At 37.4% G+C, this 19216-nt stretch overlaps 1 protein-coding gene across 9 annotated transcripts in view; it reads left to right on the plus strand.

Annotated features, from left to right (window-relative positions):
• Nucleotides 1-19216, plus strand: part of RABGAP1L (RAB GTPase activating protein 1 like) — a 738861-nt gene that overhangs the window by 615737 nt on the left and 103908 nt on the right. The gene's annotated exons all lie outside the window — the stretch shown is intronic.

Genomic DNA, 19216 nt, shown 5'->3' on the forward strand with positions numbered 1-19216 from the left:
CTGCGACTGTGCCTGTCTTAGGTTGTTCCTCCCTTGAGGAATCTTACCCGTCTCTGGCTAACCAGTCATCTTACGGGGCCATACAGGGAAATGTGAAGTTGGTAAGTGAGAGGGAAGCCTTATTGTTTGAAAAGGTTAGCTTTTTACTTCTTTGCATATTTATGCCCTGTGGCTTCTATGCCCAGCATTTGTCTTGAGGTATCTTTACCACTTGGAAGAATTATGATACTCGGTAAATTTGATATGAGGCACGAATTCTATTTAAGGGTTGTAATTAGGAAGGAAGAAGAAAAGCTATAGAAGTAGCAGATGGAAGAAAACATGGGAAGATTGATTATTTCTTTGACATATCTTCTTGTAGAGTAACTTCAGCATGTATAGGTTTTAAGCTACTACTTAAATTGCGCACACACATTAACATAATAGGAGTACAGTTACATAACCAAAGCATATCTGTAATTACCAGCAATCTCCAGTGAAACCAAGAAAACCAGTTAGGCACCTTAGGCATTTGTGAAAACTTATCTATGATATGATGGATATTGTCCAGCTGAACTTGAACAGTCTGAGAGAAATCAGACAAATTAAAACAACCCATTCCTGGGGACTGTTCACATGCCATATGTTCTTTTAACAGTAAATAGTCTGTAGTTGTAAGACTTTGGAGCGCTACAATTTGCACTTCTCCAAATTCTTGGTTGAGTTCCAACAGTATAGATCCAGTGAAATTTGTTGTTTTACTGTAAGCACAGGCCAGCTTAGATATCTCCTTCCTCATTCCCATGGCAAGTCCAGGAACTGGTGGGATGAGTGCATCTACAGCTGTAGCAGTGCGTGGATCTTTGTTGGGGTTTTTTGATGATCATCTTCTGGCATGAGTCTTCCAGAGAGTGCTGATGTTGGAAGTTCTTTCTCATATCGTATCTTAGTTCATTTTCGGGGTAGCCCAATTAGGCTTTGATCCTCTGTATAAACACAAACAGACCCTTTGCCTACACTTTTATATGTCCTTTATACCCTTGTGTAGAACTCACTGGAGGTTACCACACAGGAACTGCCCTTGTTTTTTTTTTTTTGCTTTGTTTTTGGTATCACTAATCTACACTTACATGACGAATATTATGTTTACCACGCTCTCCCCTATACCAGGTCTCCCCTATAAACCCCTTTACAGTCACTGTCCATCAGCATAGCAAAATGTTGTAGAATCACTACTTGACTTCTCTGTGTTGTACAGCCCTCCCTTTTCTCCTACCCCCCCATGCATGTTAATCTTAATACCCCCCTACTTCTCCCCCCCTTATCCCTCCCTACCCACCCATCCTCCCCAGTCCCTTTCCCTTTGGTACCTGTTAGTCCATTCTTGAGTTCTGTGATTCTGCTGCTGTTTTGTTCCTTCAGTTTTTCCTTTGTTCTTATATTACACAGATAAGTGAAATCATTTGGTATTTCTCTTTCTCCACTTGTCTTGTTTCACTGAGCATAATACCCTCCAACTCCATCCATGTTGCTGCAAATGATTGGATTTGCCCTTTTCTTATGGCTGAGTAGTATTCCATTGTGTATATGTACCACATCTTCTTTATCCATTCATCTATCAATGGACATTTAGGTTGCTTCCAATTCTTGGCTATTGTAAATAGTGCTGCGATAAACATAGGGGTGCACTGATCTTTCTCATACTTGATTGCTGCATTCTTAGGGTAAATTCCTAGGAGTGCAATTCCTGGGTCAAATGGTAAGTCTGTTTTGAGCATTTTGATGTACCTCCATACTGCTTTCCACAATGGTTGAACTAACTTACATTCCCACCAGCAGTGTATGAGTGTTCCCCTTTCTCCACAGCCTCGCCAACATTTGTTGTTGTTTTTCTTTTGGATGGCAGCCATCCTTACTGGTGTGAGGTGATACCTCATTGTAGTTTTAATTTGCATTTCTCTGATAATTAGCGATGTGGAGCATCTTTTCATGTGTCTGTTGGCCATCTGTATTTCTTTTTTGGAGAACTGTCTGTTCAGTTCCTCTGCCCATTTTTTAATTGGGTTATTTGTTTTTTGTTTGTTGAGGCGTGTGAGCTTCTTATATATTCTGGACGTCAAGCCTTTATCAGATGTGTCATTTTCAAATATATTCTCCCATACTGTAGGGATCCTTCTTGTTCTATTGATGGTGTCTTTTGCTGTACAGAAGCTTTTCAGCTTAATATAGTCCCACTTACTCATTTTGGCTGTTGTTTTCCTTGCCCGGGGAGATATGTTCAAGAAGAGGTCACTCATGTTTATGTCTAAGAGGTTTTTGCCTATGTTTTCTTCCAAGAGCTTAATGGTTTCATGGCTTACATTCAGGTCTTTGATCCATTTTGAGTTTACTTTTGTATATGGGGTTAGACAATGGTCCAGTTTCATTCTCCTACATGTAGCTGTCCAGTTTTGCCAGCACTACCTGTTGAAGAGACTGTCATTTCGCCATTGTATGTCCATGGCTCCTTTATCAAATATTAATTGACCATATATGTCTGGGTTAATGTCTGGATTCTCTAGTCTGTTCCATTGGTCTGTGGCTCTGCTCTTGTGCCAGTACCAAATTGTCTTGATTACTATGGCTTTATAGTAGAGCTTGAAGTTGGGGAGTGAGATCCCCGCCACTGCATTCTTCTTTCTCAGGATTGCTTTGGCTATTCGGGGTCTTTGGTGTTTCCATATGAATTTTTGAATTATTTCTTCCAGTTTATTGAAGAATGTTGCTGGTAGTTTCATAGGGATTGCATCAAATCTGTACATTGCTTTGGGCAGGATGGCCATTTTGACGATATTAATTATTCCTAGCCACGAGCATGGGATGAGTTTCCATCTGTTAGTGTCCCCTTTAATTTCTCTTAAGAGTGACTTGTAGTTTTCAGAGTATAAGACTTTCACTTCTTTGTTTAGGTTTATTCCTAGGTATTTTATTTTTTTTGATGCAATTGTGAATGGAGTTGTTTTCCTGATTTCTCTTTCTGTTTGTTCATTGTTAGTGTATAGGAAAGCCACAGATTTCTGTGTGTTGATTTTGTATCCTGCAACTTTGCTGTATTCCGATATCAGTTCTAGTAGTTTTGGGGTGGAGTCTTTAGGGTTTTTTATGTACAGTATCATGTCATCTGCAAATAGTGACAGTTTAACTTCTTCTTTACCAATCTGGATTCGTTGTATTTCTTTATTTTGTCTGATTGCCATGGCTAGGACCTCCAGTACTATGTTAAATAACAGTGGAGAGAGTGGGCATCCCTGTCTAGTTCCCGATCTCAGAGGAAATGCTTTCAGCTTCTCGCTGTTCAATATAATGTTGGCTGTGGGTTTATCATAGATGGCCTTTATTATGTTGAGGTACTTGCCCTCTATTCCCATTTTGCTGAGAGTTTTTAACATGAATGGATGTTGAACTTTGTCAAATGCTTTTTCAGCATCTATGGAGATGATCATGTGGTTTTTGTCTTTCTTTTTGTTGATGTGGTGGATGATGTTGATGGACTTTCGAATGTTGTACCATCCTTGCATCCCTGGGATGAATCCCACTTGGTCATGGTGTATGATCCTTTTGATGTATTTTTGAATTTGGTTTGCTAATATTTTGTTGAGTATTTTTGCATCTACGTTCATCAGGGATATTGGTCTCTAGTTTTCTTTTTTGGTGGGGTCTTTGCCTGGTTTTGGTATTAGGGTGATGTTAGCTTCATAGAATGAGTTTGGGAGTATCCCCTCCTCCTCTATTTTTTGGAAAACTTTAAGGAGAATGGGTATTATGTCTTCCCTGTATGTCTGATAAAATTCCGAGGTAAATCCATCTGGCCCGGGGGTTTTGTTCTTTGGTAGTTTTTTGATTACCGCTTCAATTTCATTGCTAGTAATTGGTCTGTTTAGATTTTCTGTTTCTTCCTGGGTCAATCTTGGTAGGTTATATTTTTCTAGGAAGTTGTCCATTTCTCCTAGGTTTCCCAGCTTGTTAGCATATAGGTTTTCATAGTATTCTCCAATAATTCTTTGCATTTCCGTGGGGTCCGTCATGATTTTTCCTTTCTCGTTTCTGATACTGTTGATTTGTGTTGACTCTCTTTTCTTCTTAATAAGTCTGGCTAGAGGCTTATCTATTTTGTTTATTTTCTCGAAGAACCAGCTCTTGATTTCATTGATTTTTGCTATTGTTTTATTCTTCTCAGTTTTATTTATTTCTTCTCTGATCTTTATTATGTCCCTCCTTCTGCTGACCTTAGGCCTCATCTGTTCTTCTTTTTCCAATTTCGATAATTGTGACATTAGACCATTCATTTGGGATTGCTCTTCCTTTTTAAAATATGCTTGGATTGCTATATACTTTCCTCTTAAGACTGCTTTTGCTGTGTCCCACAGAAGTTGGGGCTTAGTGTTGTTGTTGTCATTTGTTTCCATATATTGCTGGATCTCCATTTTGATTTGGTCATTGATCCATTGATTATTTAGGAGCGTGTTGTTAAGCCTCCATGTGTTTGTGAGCCTCTTTGCTTTCTTTGTACAGTTTATTTCTAGTTTTATGCCTTTGTGGTCTGAAAAGTTGGTTGGTAGGATTTCAATCTTTTGGAATTTTCTGAGGCTCTTTTTGTGGCCTAGTATGTGGTCTATTCTGGAGAATGTTCCATGTGCACTTGAGAAGAATGTATATCCCGCTGCTTTTGGATGTAGAGTTCTATAGATGTCTATTAGGTCCATCTGCTCTACTGTGTTGTTCAGTGCTTCCGTGTCCTTACTTATTTTCTGCCCAGTGGATCTATCCTTTGGGGTGAGTGGTGTGTTGAAGTCTCCTAGAATGAATGCATTGCAGTCTATATCCCCCTTTAGTTTTGTTAATATCTGTTTCACATATGCTGGTGCTCCTGTGTTGGGTGCATATATATTTAGAATGGTTATATCCTCTTGTTTGACTGAGCCCTTTATCATTATGTAGTGTCCTTCTTTATCTCTTGTTACTTTCTTTGTTTTGAAGTCTATTTTGTCTGATATTAGTACTGCAACCCCTGCTTTCTTCTCACTGTTGTTTGCTTGAAATATGTTTTTCCATCCCTTGACTTTTAGTCTGTACATGTCTTTGGGTTTGAGGTGAGTTTCTTGTAAGCAGCATATAGATGGGTCTTGCTTTTTTATCCATTCTGTTACTCTGTGTCTTTTGATTGGTGCATTCAACCCATTAACATTTAGGGTGACTATTGAAAGATATGTACTTATTGCCATTGCAGGCTTTAAATTCGTGGTTACCAAAGGTTCAAGGTTAGCCTCTTTAGTATCTTACTGCCTAACTTAGCTCGCTTATTGAGCTGTTATATACACTGTCTGGAGATTCTTTTCTTCTCTCCCTTCTTGTTCCTCCTCCTCGATTCTTCATATGTTGGGTGTTTTGTGCTGTGCTCTTTCTAGGAGTGCTCCCATCTAGAGCAGTCCCTGTAAGATGTTCTGTAGAGGTGGTTTGTGGAAAGCAAATTCCCTCAGCTTTTGTTTGTCTGGGAATTTTTTAATCCCACCATCATATTTGAATGATAGTCATGCTGGATACAGTATCCTTGGTTCAAGGCCCTTCTGTTTCATTGTATTAAATATATCATGCCATTCTCTTCTGGCCTGTAGGGTTTCTGTTGAGAAATCTGACGTTAGCCTGATGGGTTTCCCGTTATACGTGACCTTTTTCTCTCTAGCTGCCTTTAACACTCTTTCCTTGTCCTTGATCTTTGCCATTTTAATTATTATGTGTCTTGGTGTTGCCCTTCTTGGATCCTTTCTGTTGGGGGTTCTGTGTATTTCTGTGGTCTGTTCGATTACTTCCTCCCCCAGTGTGGGGAAGTTTTCAGCAATTATTTCTTCTAAGATACTTTCCATCTCTTTTCCTCTCTCTTCTTCTTCTGGGACCCCTATAATACGGATATTGTTCCTTTTGGATTGGTCACACAGTTCTCTTAATATTTTTTCATTCCTGGAGATCCTTTTGTCTCTCTCTATGTCAGCTTCTATGCGTTCCTGTTCTCTGATTTCAATTCCATCAATGGCCTCTTGCATTCTATCCATTCTGCTTATAAACCCTTCCAGAGTTTGTTTCATTTCTGTGATCTCCTTTCTGGCATCTGTGATCTCCTTCCGGACTTCATCCCATTTCTCTTGCGTATTTCTCTGCATCTCTATTAGCATGTTTATGATTCTTATTTTGAATTCTTTTTCAGGGAGACTGGTTAGGTCTGTCTCCTTCTCTGGTGTTGTCTCTGTGATCTTTGTCTGCCTGTAGCTTTGCCTTTCATGGTGATAGGAATAGTCTGCAGAACTGGGACGAGTGACGGCTGGAAGGACTTCCTTTCTTGTTGGTTTGTGGCCCTCCTCTCCTGGGAGAACAGCGACCTCTAGTGGCTTGTGCTGGGCAGCTGCGCGCAGACAGGGTTTCTGCTTCCTGCCCGGCTGCTATGGAGTTAATCTCCGCTGTTGCTGTGGGCGTGGCCTGGCTCGGGCAGCTACTCCAAAATGGTGGAGTCTCGTTGGAGCAGGAGCTGCTGGGAGGCTATTTATCTCCGTAAGGGGCCTCCCTGCTCCCTGCAGCCCAGGGGTTAGTGTGCCCAGAGATCCCGGATTCCCAACCTCTGGTTTAAGTGACCCGCCCTGCCCCTTTAAGACTTCCAAAAAGCACCCGCCAAAACAAAACAACGCCCACCAAAAAAAAAAAAGAAAAAAAAATTTTTTTAATGAAAAAAAAAAAAAGAGTTTTTAATTAAAAAAAAAAAAAAAAGGTGTTCGTTCGTTTTTCTTTATTCTCCGGTGCCAGCCTCAGGCCTCTGCTCACCGGTCTTTCTGCCCTGTTTCCCTAGTATTGGGGTCCCTATCCCTTTAAGACTTCCAAAAAGCGCTCACCAAAACAAAACAGCAAAAAAGCAAAAAAAAAATGGTCGCGCGCTTTTCTTATGTCCTCTGTCACCCAGCCTCCAGTGCCTGCTCACTGTTCTTGCTGCCCTGTTTTCCTAGTATCGAGCGCCCTGCACTCTGGCCCGGATGGCTGGGGCTGGGTGTTCGGCAGTCCTGGGCTCCGTCTCCCTCCCGCTCTGCCTGCTCTTCTCCCGCCGGGAGCTGGGGGGAGGGGCGCTCGGTTCCCGCGGGGCCGGGGCTTGTATCTTACCCCCTTCGCGAGGCGCTGGGTTCTCTCAGGTGCGGATGTGGTCTGGATATTGTCCTGTGTCCTCTGGTCTTTATTCTAGGAAGGGTTGTCTTTGTTATATTTTCATAGATATATGTTGTTTTGGGAGGAGATTTCCGCTGCTCTACTCACGCCGCCATCTTCCGCCCCTCTCTGATTAAGAATTTTTGTGCCCCTTTATGCCCCTTACCCTCTCCACTCACCCACCCCAACCCTTCCCCCTTGTTAACCACCAGACCCTTCTCACTAAGAGTCTACTGCAATTTTGTTCATTTTGTTTCATTTTGTTTTTAGATTACACAAATAAGTGAAATCCTATGGTATTTATCTTTCTCTGCCTGGCTTATTTCACTTAACATAATACCCTCTGGTTCTATCTATGTTGTTGCAGGTGGCAGGATTTCTTTTTTTATGGCTGAATAATATTCCATTGTGTATATATACTACCTCTTCTTTATCCATTCATCTACTGATGGACACTTAGCTTGCTTCCATTATCTTGGCTATTGTAAATAGTGTGGTGATAAACAAAGGGATGCACATATCTTTTCAAATCAGGGATTTGGTTTTCTTTAGGTAAATTCCTAGAAGTGGGATTACTGGGTCATATGGTATTTCTATTTTTAGTTCTTTGAGGAAATTCCATACTACTTTAAATAGTGGCTACACCAATTTACATTCCCATCAACAGTGTAGGAGGGTTCCCATTTCTCTACATCCTTGGCAGCACTTGTTATTTCTTGTCTTTTGGATAGTGACCGTTCTAAGTGGTGTGAGGTGATATCTCATTGTTGTTTTGATTTGCATTTCTTTGATGATTCATGATGTAGAGCATATTTTCATGTGCCTGTTGGCCATCTGTATTTTTTTTTCTTTGGAGAAATATTGTTCAGGTCTTCTGCCCATTTTTTTAATTGGGTTATTTGTATTTTTGGTTTTGAGGCATATGAATTCTTTATGTATTTTTAATGTTAACCCAAATAAAGTATTTTTGTAAAGCAGTATTGAATTACTGGTAGATATATTAATTATAATAGAACAACTGTCTAAATTGGCTAACACTAGACTCATTTATCAACTGTGATCTGGAAGACCACATATACTGTGTTCAGATTTCATTTATATTGTCATCCCTTAAAGAGAACAATGTAGAATAACTGGAGTTAAGTTTAAAAATGTATGTAAAGATGTATACATAGTAAGTTACCTGATGTAAATGCAGTATGTGCCAAATAGTCAAATAATTTAGGACAGAAGTAATCTTTTCAAAGGGATGTGTATGAGAGAGAGGGGTAGTAATAGGAGTGGAGAAGAGAGATAATGAAATAAGAATGGAGAGAAGAAAAGAAAAAAAATGTTATGGTTGAGATTTAAACTCGTTGAACATTAACAAGTTAACATTAAGACCAGCTTGCTGTTCAGTTTTCCTCAGCAAAAAGAAATTCAGAAGATTGTTAACAGTGAATAAAATAGTTAATAAAAGAAGCCAGTTACTAATTCTTCAATTCTTTGGATCAAAGCACAGACAACAGGCAGGTTCACTTTTTTCTTTATAATGTTTAATACTAGAAGTTTATGTTTAACATTGTGTTTATTTAGTCAAACTCATAGCCAGTTTCTCAGCAACATTCATTTAGGGAGCTCTGCTCTATACATGGGAATAGAAAATTGAAACTTTGACTAAAACATCTGATAACTGAAATTTTCAGACATTTTTAGGAACTTTTATTTATTTTAGCTCTTAACTTCAATTTATTCCCACAGCCTAGTCATTTGAGAGTGATGATTAGAAATAACATCTACCAAAAAAATGATTTAACAGAAAGGGAAATTAAGAAATCAGTCTCATTTACAATTGCATCAAAAAGAATAAAATACCTATGAATAAATAGAACCAAGATGGTGAAATATGTGTATTTTGAAAACTATAAAACATTGATGAAAGAAATTGAAGAAATCACAAATAAATGGAAATCTGTTCCATGTTTATGGGTAGGAAGAATTAAGGATTAACACTGTTAAAATGGCCATACTGCTTAAAGCAAACTACAAATTCAGTGCAATACCTATCAAAATACCAAATGGCAGTTTTCACTGAACTAGAGCAAATGACCCTAAAATTTGTATGCAATCTCAAAAGAACCCGAAAAACCAAAGCTTCTTTCTTTTTGAGAAACAGCAGCAAAGCTGGAGGTGTCATGCTCCCTAATTTAAAACTCTACTACAAACATTATACTGAACAGCGAGAAGCTGAAAGCTTTTCCTCTGAGATCAGGAACAAGACAGGGATGCCCACTCTCCCCACTGTTATTTAACATAGTACTGGAGGTCCTAGCCATGGCAATTAGACAAAACAAAGAAATACAAGGAATCCAGATTGGTAAAGAAGAAGTTAAACTGTCACTATTTGCAGATGACATGATATTGTACATAAAAAACCCTAAAGACTCCACTCCAAAACTACTAGAACTGATATCGGAATACAGCAAACTTGCAGGATACAAAATTAACACACAGAAATCTGTGGCTTTCCTATACACTAACAATGAACCAATAGAAAGAGAAATCAGGAAAACAACTCCATTCACAATTGTATCAAAAAGAGTAAAATACCTAGGAATAAACCTAACCAAAGAAGTGAAAGACCTATACCCTGAAAACTACAAATCACTCTTAAGAGAAATTAAAGGGGACACTAACAAATGGAAACTCATCCCATGCTCGTGGCTAGGAAGAATTAATATCGTCAAAATGGCCATCCTGCCCAAAGCAATATACAGATTTGATGCAATCCCTATCAAATTACCAGCAACATTCTTCAACAAACTGGAACAAATAGTTCAAAAATTCATATGGAACAAAGACCCCGAATAGCCAAAGCAATCCTGAGAAAGAAGAATGCAGTGGCGGGGATCTCACTCCCCAACTTCAAGCTCTACTACAAAGCCATAGTAATCAAGACAGTTTGGTACTGGCACAAGAACAGAGCCACAGACCAGTGGAACAGATTAGAGACTCCAGACATTAACCCAAACATATATGGTCAATTAATATTTGATAAAGGAGCCATTTACATACAATGGGGAAATGACAGTCTCTTCAACAAATGGTGCTGGCAAAACTGGACAGCTACATGTAGGAGAATGAAACTGGACCATTGTCTAACCCCATACACAAAAGTAAATTCAAAATTGATCAAAGACCTGAATGTAAGTCATGAAACCTTAAAACTCTTAGAAAAAAACATAGGCAAAAATCTCTTAGACATAAACGTGAGTGACCTCTTCTTGAACATATCTCCCTGGGCAAGGAAAACAACAGCAAAAATGAACAAGTGGGACGATATTAAGCTGAAAAGCTTCTGTACAGCAAAAGACACCATCAATAGAACAAAAAGGTACCCTACAGTATGGGAGAATATATTTGTAAATGACAGATCCGATAAAGGCTTGACATCCAAAATATATAAAGAGCTCACCCACCTCAACAAACAAAAAACAAATAATCCAATTAAAAAATGGGCAGAGGAACTGAATAGACAGTTCTCCAAAAAAGAAATACAGATGGCCAACAGATACAGGAAAAGATGCTCCACATCGCTAATTATCAAAGAAATGCAAATTAAAACCACAGTGAGGTATCACCTCACACCACTAAGGATGGCTACCATCCAAAAGACAGACAACAACAAATGTTGGCAAGGTTGTGGAGAAAGAGGAACCCTTCTACACTGCTGGTGGGAATGTAAATTAGTTCAACCATTGTGGAAAGCAGTATGGAGATTCCTCAAAATGCTCAAAATAGACTTACCATTTGACCCAGGAATTCCACTCCTAGGAATCTACCCTAAGAATGCAGCACTCCAGTTTTAAAAAGACAGATACACCCGTATGTTTATCGCAGCACTATTTACAATTGCCAAGAATTGGAAGCAACCTAAGTGTCCATCAGTAGATGAATGGATAAAGAAGATGTGGTACGCATACACAATGGAATATTATTCAGCCAAAAGAAGAAAACAAATCCTGCCATTTGCAACAACATGGATGGAGCTAGAGGGTATTATGCTCAGTGAAATAAGCCAAGCAGAGAAAGAGAAATACCAAATGATTTCACTCATCTGTGAGGTATAAGAACAAAGGAAAAACTGAAGGAACAAAACAGCAGCAGAATCACAGAACCCAAGAATGGACTAACAGAGGATCAAAGCCTAATTTGGCTACCCAGAAAACGAATTAAGATACAATATGAAGAAGAACTTCCAATATCAACATCCTCTGGAAGAGTCATTCCAGAATATGATCATCAAAAAACTTCAACAAAGATCCTGGTGCTGTTGCAGTTGTAGCTGCATTCATCCCACTGGTTCCTGGACTTGCCATTGGAATGAAGAAGGAGATATTTAAGCTGGCCTGTGCATACAGTAAAACAACAAATTTGACTGGATCTATACTGTCGGAACTCAACCAGGTATTAGGAGAAGTGCAAGTTGCAGCGCTCCAAAATCTTGCAACTATAGACTATCTACTGTTAAAAGAACATATGGGATATGAACAGTTCCCAGGAATGTGTTGTTTTAATTTGTCTGATTTTTCTCAAAATATTCAAATTCACTTAGACAATGCCTAGGGTGCCTAACTGGTTTTCTTGGTTTCACTGGATATGGCTGGTAATTGTAGGTCTGCTTCGGTTATGTAGCTCTATTCCTATTACGTTAATGTGTGCACACAATTTAATTAGTAATTTAAAACCTATACACGCTTATGTTACACTACAAGAAGATATGTCAAAGAAATAATCAATCTTCCCATGTTTTCTTCCATCTGCTACTTCTATAGCTTCTCTTCTTCCTTCATAATCACAACCCCTAAGTAGAATTCGTGCCTCATATCGAAATTACCGAGTATCATAATTCTTCCAAGTGGTAAAGATACCTCAAGACAAATGCTGGGCATAGAAGCCACAGGGCATAAATATGCAAAGAAGTAAAAAGCTAACCTTTTCAAACAATATTGCTTCTCTCTCACTTACCAACTTTACATTTCCCTGTATGGCCCCAGAAGATGACTGGTTAGCCAGAGATGGGTAAGATTCGTCAAGGGAGAAACAACCTAAGACAGGCACAGTCACAGGGGGGCCATCAGGTGAGAAATTGGGGATCAGCAGAGGGGAGGCTTAGAACCTCATACCCCCTGTTTTGAGAGAAATCTTCTGCATCCGTGGATGTTTTGTTGCCCTTGTCTAGCTTGGATTAATACTTAGTCTATAGGCACACACCTGATCATCTACATTTGCCCTTTTACAGCACTAAACTATGTTTTCTACCTTTATCTTGCATCTACCTACCACTTCAGCATTTTATTTAAAAAAAAAATAATAATAATAATAAGGGAGAAATGTGGGATTCACATATAAATCAAGGATAAAAATCAAACGAATAATCATAATTGACCTGATTGTTTATAGTTCATGATGCGTGATCAAAACCTTAAGTTTCTGTGATGACTGCCCTTGCACTGTTCACCATGTAAGAACTTATTCACTATGTAAGAACTTGTTCACCATGTAAAAACTTGTTCGTTATGCTTCAGAAGATTGGAGACTGTTGAGAATTAGGCTTGGGGTTGATTAATGATTGTGCATTGAGTTCCCTATACAGAATTTTATTGTTGTTAACAACCATATGATTAATAAATATGAGAGATGCCCTCTCAAAAAAAAAAAGATAGTTGGAAAAATTTTGAAGTCACTGAATAAAACTAAGGTTTGGGGATAAAAATAACTCTACTACAAAGCTATAGGAATCAAAACAGTATGGTATTGGCACAAGAACAGATACAGAGACCAACAGAACAGAAGAGAGAGCCCAAATATAAACCCATGCCTCTATGGTCAATTAATATATGACAGTGGAGGCAGGACTATACAATGAAGAAAAGATAGTCTCTTCAATAAGTGATGTTTAGGAAAGTAGACAACTACATGCGGAAGAATGAAAGTGGATCACTGTCTTATACACCATGTACAAAAGTAAACTCAAAATGGATTAAAGAACTTAATATAAGATCAGAAACCACAAAGTTCCTAGAAGAGAACATAGGCAGTAAACTCTTGAATCTAGAAATTTTTTTCTGGATATGTCTCCCCAGACAAGGGAAACAAAAGCAAAAATAAACAAGTGGGACCATATGAAACTAAAAGTTTCTGCACAGCAAAGGAAACCACCAACAAATGAAAAGACAGCCTACTGTGTGGGAGAAGATATTTGCAAATGAGATACCTGATAAGGGTTTAATATCCAAAATATGTAAAGAACTCACACAACTCAACACGAAAAAATAATCCAGTAAAAACATGGGCAAAGTACCTGAATAAACATTTTTCCAAAGAAGACATACAGATGGTCAATCTTTTTCATGACTGATACTCAGCATCACTAATCATCAGGGAAATGCAAATCAAAACCACAATGATGTATCACCTTACACCCAGTCAGAATGGCTCCTGTTTAGAAGACAAGAAATACCAGGTGTTGTGAGGATGTGGAAGAAATGGTACCCTGGTACACTGTGGTGTGATTGCAAATTGGTGCAGCCACTGTGGAAAGCAGTATGAAGGTCTCAAAAATTTAAAAATAGAAATACCATATGGCCCAGCAATTATACTTCTGGGAATTTACCCAAAGAAAACAAAACCCCTGATTTGAAAAGACATATGCATCCCTATGTTTATTGCTGCATTATTACGATAGCCAAGGTACGGAAGCAACTGAAGTGTCCATCAAGAGATAAATAGGTAAAGAAGATGTGGCACATAAACACAATGGAATATTATTCAGCCATAAAAAAGAAAGAAATCTTGCCATTTCAGACAACATGCATAGACCTAGAATGTATTGTGCTAAGTGAAATAAATCAGTCATAGAAAGAGGGATACCATATGGTTTCACTTACATGTGAAATCGATAAACAAAACAAATAGATTCATAAAGAGAACAGACGGTTGGTTACCATGGGAAGGGGAGATAGGTGAAATATGCGAAGGGAATAAAGAGTTACTAACTTCAAATTACAAAATAATTTAGTCACAGGTGGAAATATTGCATAGGGAATAGAGCACTAATACTAGAATATCTGTGGTGACAGATGGTAACTACATTTATCATGGTGATCATTTAGTAATGTATGTAATGAATCACTAAGTTGTTCATCTGAAACCAATATAATATTATATATAAACTATATTTCAATTAAAATTTTTTATTAAAAAAATAAAACAGCAATGAGATACCACTACACAGCTATTAGAATGGTGGAAATCCAAATCGCTGACAGAAATTCTAGCAAGGATATAGAGCAATAGGAACTCTGATTCTTTGACAGTGGGGATGTGAAATGGCACTGCCACTTCAAAAGGCAGTTTGGTACATTCTTAAAAAACTAAACACATCTTACTGTATGATTCACCAATCATGTTCCTTCGTATTTGCCCAAATAAGTTGAAAACTTGCATCCACATAAAAACCTGCGCACAAATGTTTATACCAACTTTAATCAAAATTGCCAAAACCTGGAAGCAATCAAGATGTCCTATCGATGTGAATGGCTAAGTTGTGGTTCTCTACACAATGGAATATTCATCAGTGCTAAAAACAAATGGATTATTAGGTCATGAAAAGATATGAAGAGAACTTTAAATTCTTATTACCAGATGAAAGAAACCAATGTGAAAAGATTCCATACTGTATGAATCCAGCTATATAGCATTTTGGAAAAGGCAAAACTATGGAGACAGTAAAAAAGATGAGTACCAGTAAAAAGATAGTTGCTGGGATTTTTAGGGTGGTGAAATTATTCTGTATATGATAATGATCAATACATATGCTTATGCATTTGTCAAACCCCATAGAATGATACATTAGGGAATGTAAACTGTGGACTTCATTGATAATGATGTGTTAGTGTTGGTTCATCAGTTTTAACAAATGAACCACTCTGGCTAGTAGATGGAGGGGAATGCTGTGGGACAGGGGTGCAAGCAAGAATCTAGGATCTCTATGCACTTTTCACTCAGTTTTGCTGTGAACTTAAAATTGCTCCAAAAAATGAAGCCCATTAATTAAAAAAATATAATAATAACATCTACTAGTTAGCCACCAGTTAGGGTTTTCTCTTTTTTTTGTCTACTTTTATACTCTTTGGAGTAGAGATACCAGTAAGCAGTGAAGTGTCAGAGAACTCTCTGGCCATTAGGAGAAGCAAAAGGCATTATTATTTACATAAAGTGAAACTCTCCACATGCCGTTAATATTTAATACATATTTGTATTCAGTTTTACAACCTGTTCATGTATACAGATTTGCTGATATATAAACACTCCCCTAGTCTCATCCTGTTAAAGTAACTGTTATTTCACCACCTTTTCAATAATAGTTGAATGTTGGTCATTTTAGTATTATAAATCATAATCTCATATTGCACTGCATACTTAAAATTCTCCACAAGTGCATGCTAAGTTTAACATAAAAGAATAGCTCATAGCAGTTTTGAATATTTAAAATTCATATTTAAGAACTACATTGAAGATTTAAATACAGGATAATTAGGATGACATAATAAGGCAAGGGTAACTAGCAGTTTGGGAATTGACAGCTGCTTGTGTTGCCTCTGATACTTTATTTTATCTTTAGTTAATTGGTAATAGACCTTTTTCACCTAAACATTTAAAGGTTTTCTTAGATCCCAGCAGGCATTTTAAATAAGGAAAATGTATCAAAGAATCTGTATATCCTTAGGACTCAAGGTGGTTATCGTTTTAGAATTTGTGACTGACAGTAAACCCTTGGGCAGCTATGTAGGTACTATATCTACTATGTAGGTATTATTTCTTAATTTCTTGCTTAATTTGAAGAGTTATCAAAGCATAAAGACTTTAGCTATTTTTATAATCTTAATGATATTCGAGAGAGAGTCTTTATAATGATACTTAGGACAATTCTTAAACCTACTTTTGAGGACAATACTTCAGGTTGAGCATAAAAGATGAACTCCCACAGTAAGATGTGTTTAGTTTTCTAAGAATGTACCAAACTGCCTTTTGAACTAGAATGCCTGGGCATTACTGCTGCTACTGGGACCACCATGAAAAGTCATTCAGACCTTTTTGTTACTTTACTGTTAGCCAATTAAGCAATTTACTATTGCTCTTAAAGCAAACAAAAAGCCAAATTTTTACATCGTGGAAGCTACCATTGATAGATACTTGGAGTGATGCTGCCTCCACGCACAAGATGTGTTCTACCGCAGCACACTGTGAATAGTGTGCCTGGAGGTTTTCCCTTTTCTTTATATTTTCAAATGCCTTATAAATAATATTATTAGGTGCAATATGAGTTTTTAGTTCATATTTTCAATATACAGTAATAAAATATTAAAAGCAAAACACGAAGAGAAATACAGAGTCCGGCTTTGAAAATTTAAAAGCTTCTATTTCAGGATCTCCAAGTTGAGTTTACTCTTTTCTTTCTTGCATTCATCTTATGATGAACTGTTACAGGTGGGAAAAGAAAATAAGAAAACCAGAGTCTTTGTAATCACGTAGTTTGGTTTTGATCATGATTTACTAGTGGTGTGACCTTAAATTACTTAAACTCTCAGGCCAATCGTTTTCTCTTTTGTACAATGAAGATAATAAAACCAGCTTCATAGTATTGTTGTAAAAACTAAAAGGGATAATGTTGTTAAAGCTCCATCCCATCACAGTGGATAATAAATATGTTATTTCTCTTCTCTTTCCCCCTTTACCCCTGGTCACACTCAGTGGATATATTTGAAATGAAGTGGATTATAGTTTTATTGGTCAGTTCTAAGTTTCTGGATAAGCTACTACTATAAACCATTGCGTAGGATATTTCTTTTGACTCTAATGTAGAAATGAACAGTGGGAAATCTTATTATAATAAAATTTTAAAGAATGATTATGTATTTTCACATGATAGCCCTTAGTAATATTGTTTTGTTGATCAGGTTACAACAGATGAATATTGTTACACAACAAATGCTCTCTTTGTTCCCTGTTCTTGTCACATTGCTCAATTTAATAAGAGGTAATTGATTATGCTGTTTGCTTTGCGTGTCAGGAACTGGAGAGGGCAGCTGAGCGATAGCGGATTCCCCATACATCAGCCTTTTACCTCCTCCAACCTGCCTTAGTTATTTCTGACAGAAGGACACATGTAAATTACCACATTGCTCCCAAATAAAGCAACATCTAGAAATATTTAATTGTCTAGGGAAAACTGGTAGAGGATTGGAGTTGTGTGGCTCCTTTTATCTCTCCCTCCTGGATTTTTATTAATGAGACAAGGAAACAGAAAATGGAGGCATTGACTGTGTGCTTGTATACTGAGAACAACCCCCCTCATTTCTAAAGGTTAGAATTTCATCTTCAGTTTTTAGCAGATAATCTTGTCCCTCCAGAGATCATTTTTATTACTACTGATAAAAAAAAATAACAGCAAGTAACATTAACCAAACACCTTCCAGAGAGGCAGCTTACTAAGGGCTTTTACATGCATTATCATCTCATTATTGCTCAGAATATCAGCACTATTACTATTTCTTAATTATATGGATGAGAAAACCAAGGATGAGACGGCTTACGTAATTTACTTGTGGCACACAGTTAGCAGAGCCAAGCATCAAACCAGGTTATTCTGAACTCTGGAGCACATTTGTTAACCATTACACTATACATCCTTCCTCTAAGGACAAAAATGGAGGCTAGAAAAGCAGGAACCCTGTAGTCTTCAGTAATGCCCTTGGCCTACACACCATATATTCCAAATGTGTTGAGCTGATACTTGAAACCTACCACATGCTGATTCAGATCTACCTTTGAAACCTTATCTCCTACTGTACCCAATATTAATTCACTACTCTGGCCAGGCTAATTTTATTTTCCTTGTAGAAAAAAAAATATTTCATTTTGCCTATCCAAATCCAGTCCATCTTGTCCACGAAGACTTTTCTGTCTGCAGAGAGATTTTCTTCTATTACAGTCCCAATATCACTTATTGCATTATGTGACAGATATAATGTCCCGTATACTCTAGCCTGCATGTGTGTCAAGGAGATAGTGTGTCTGGCACATGGTTGATTCTGGTGCATATTTATTAACTTCCGTTTTTGCCCTTATAGTGATCAAGGGCATGTACTTTGGAGCCAGACATACCTGTTTTTGAATCCTATCATCTCCATTTTTGCTGTGAGAATTAAATCAAATCGCTAAACTGCTCCACCCTTTAGTTACCTCATCTATAAAACAGGGATAATTATAGTCCTAGATGATTGACTTATTATGAAGATGAACTGAGATATTCTATGCTTAGGATGTAGGGACTACCTACTAAATATTAGCTACTATTATTATAAAAGAATTTTTAGTAAATATTAGTATTATAACTTGATTATATATTACTACATTACTATTTCTGTAAGCCGTCCCTCATACACATTACAGGCATTTAGTAAATGCTATTGGTTTTTTTTTAATTGAGATAAAATTCATATACCATCAAATTCATCAAATTTCAACTGCAGGATTTTAGCCAACTTCACTGCTACAAGCTTTAAACTACAGGGACCTGAGGGCTTTTTGGAAAGAGAGTTACCAGGCTGGGGTCACCCACGCTACAGGAAGAACTTGAGACAAATGAAAACAAGTTCATATTTTATTGCTGTTCCCTAAATCTACCTTCTGATCTTGGGAAAAAATGAATCTCAAATATTCATGCAAACAAATAGTTTGATGTGGTTGTTAGTAATACTTTTTAAAACATTATTTGAATTGTTTAGGAAATTAAGGTAAGGTTATTTGTAATTACAATTCAGTTGTATATTCTCAAAATGAGACAAGATGAGGCATAACTCGTATTTTTAGACATATCTGAAATCATCCTTACTTTGGGTGATAGTAAATATCAGTGAATGTTTAGGAGCACTTGAAACACTTATTTTTGGTTAGGGAAACTTTAAGTGATTGT

Source organism: Manis pentadactyla, chromosome 9 (genome assembly GCF_030020395.1).
Source record: "Manis pentadactyla isolate mManPen7 chromosome 9, mManPen7.hap1, whole genome shotgun sequence".
Taxonomy (NCBI): domain Eukaryota; kingdom Metazoa; phylum Chordata; class Mammalia; order Pholidota; family Manidae; genus Manis; species Manis pentadactyla.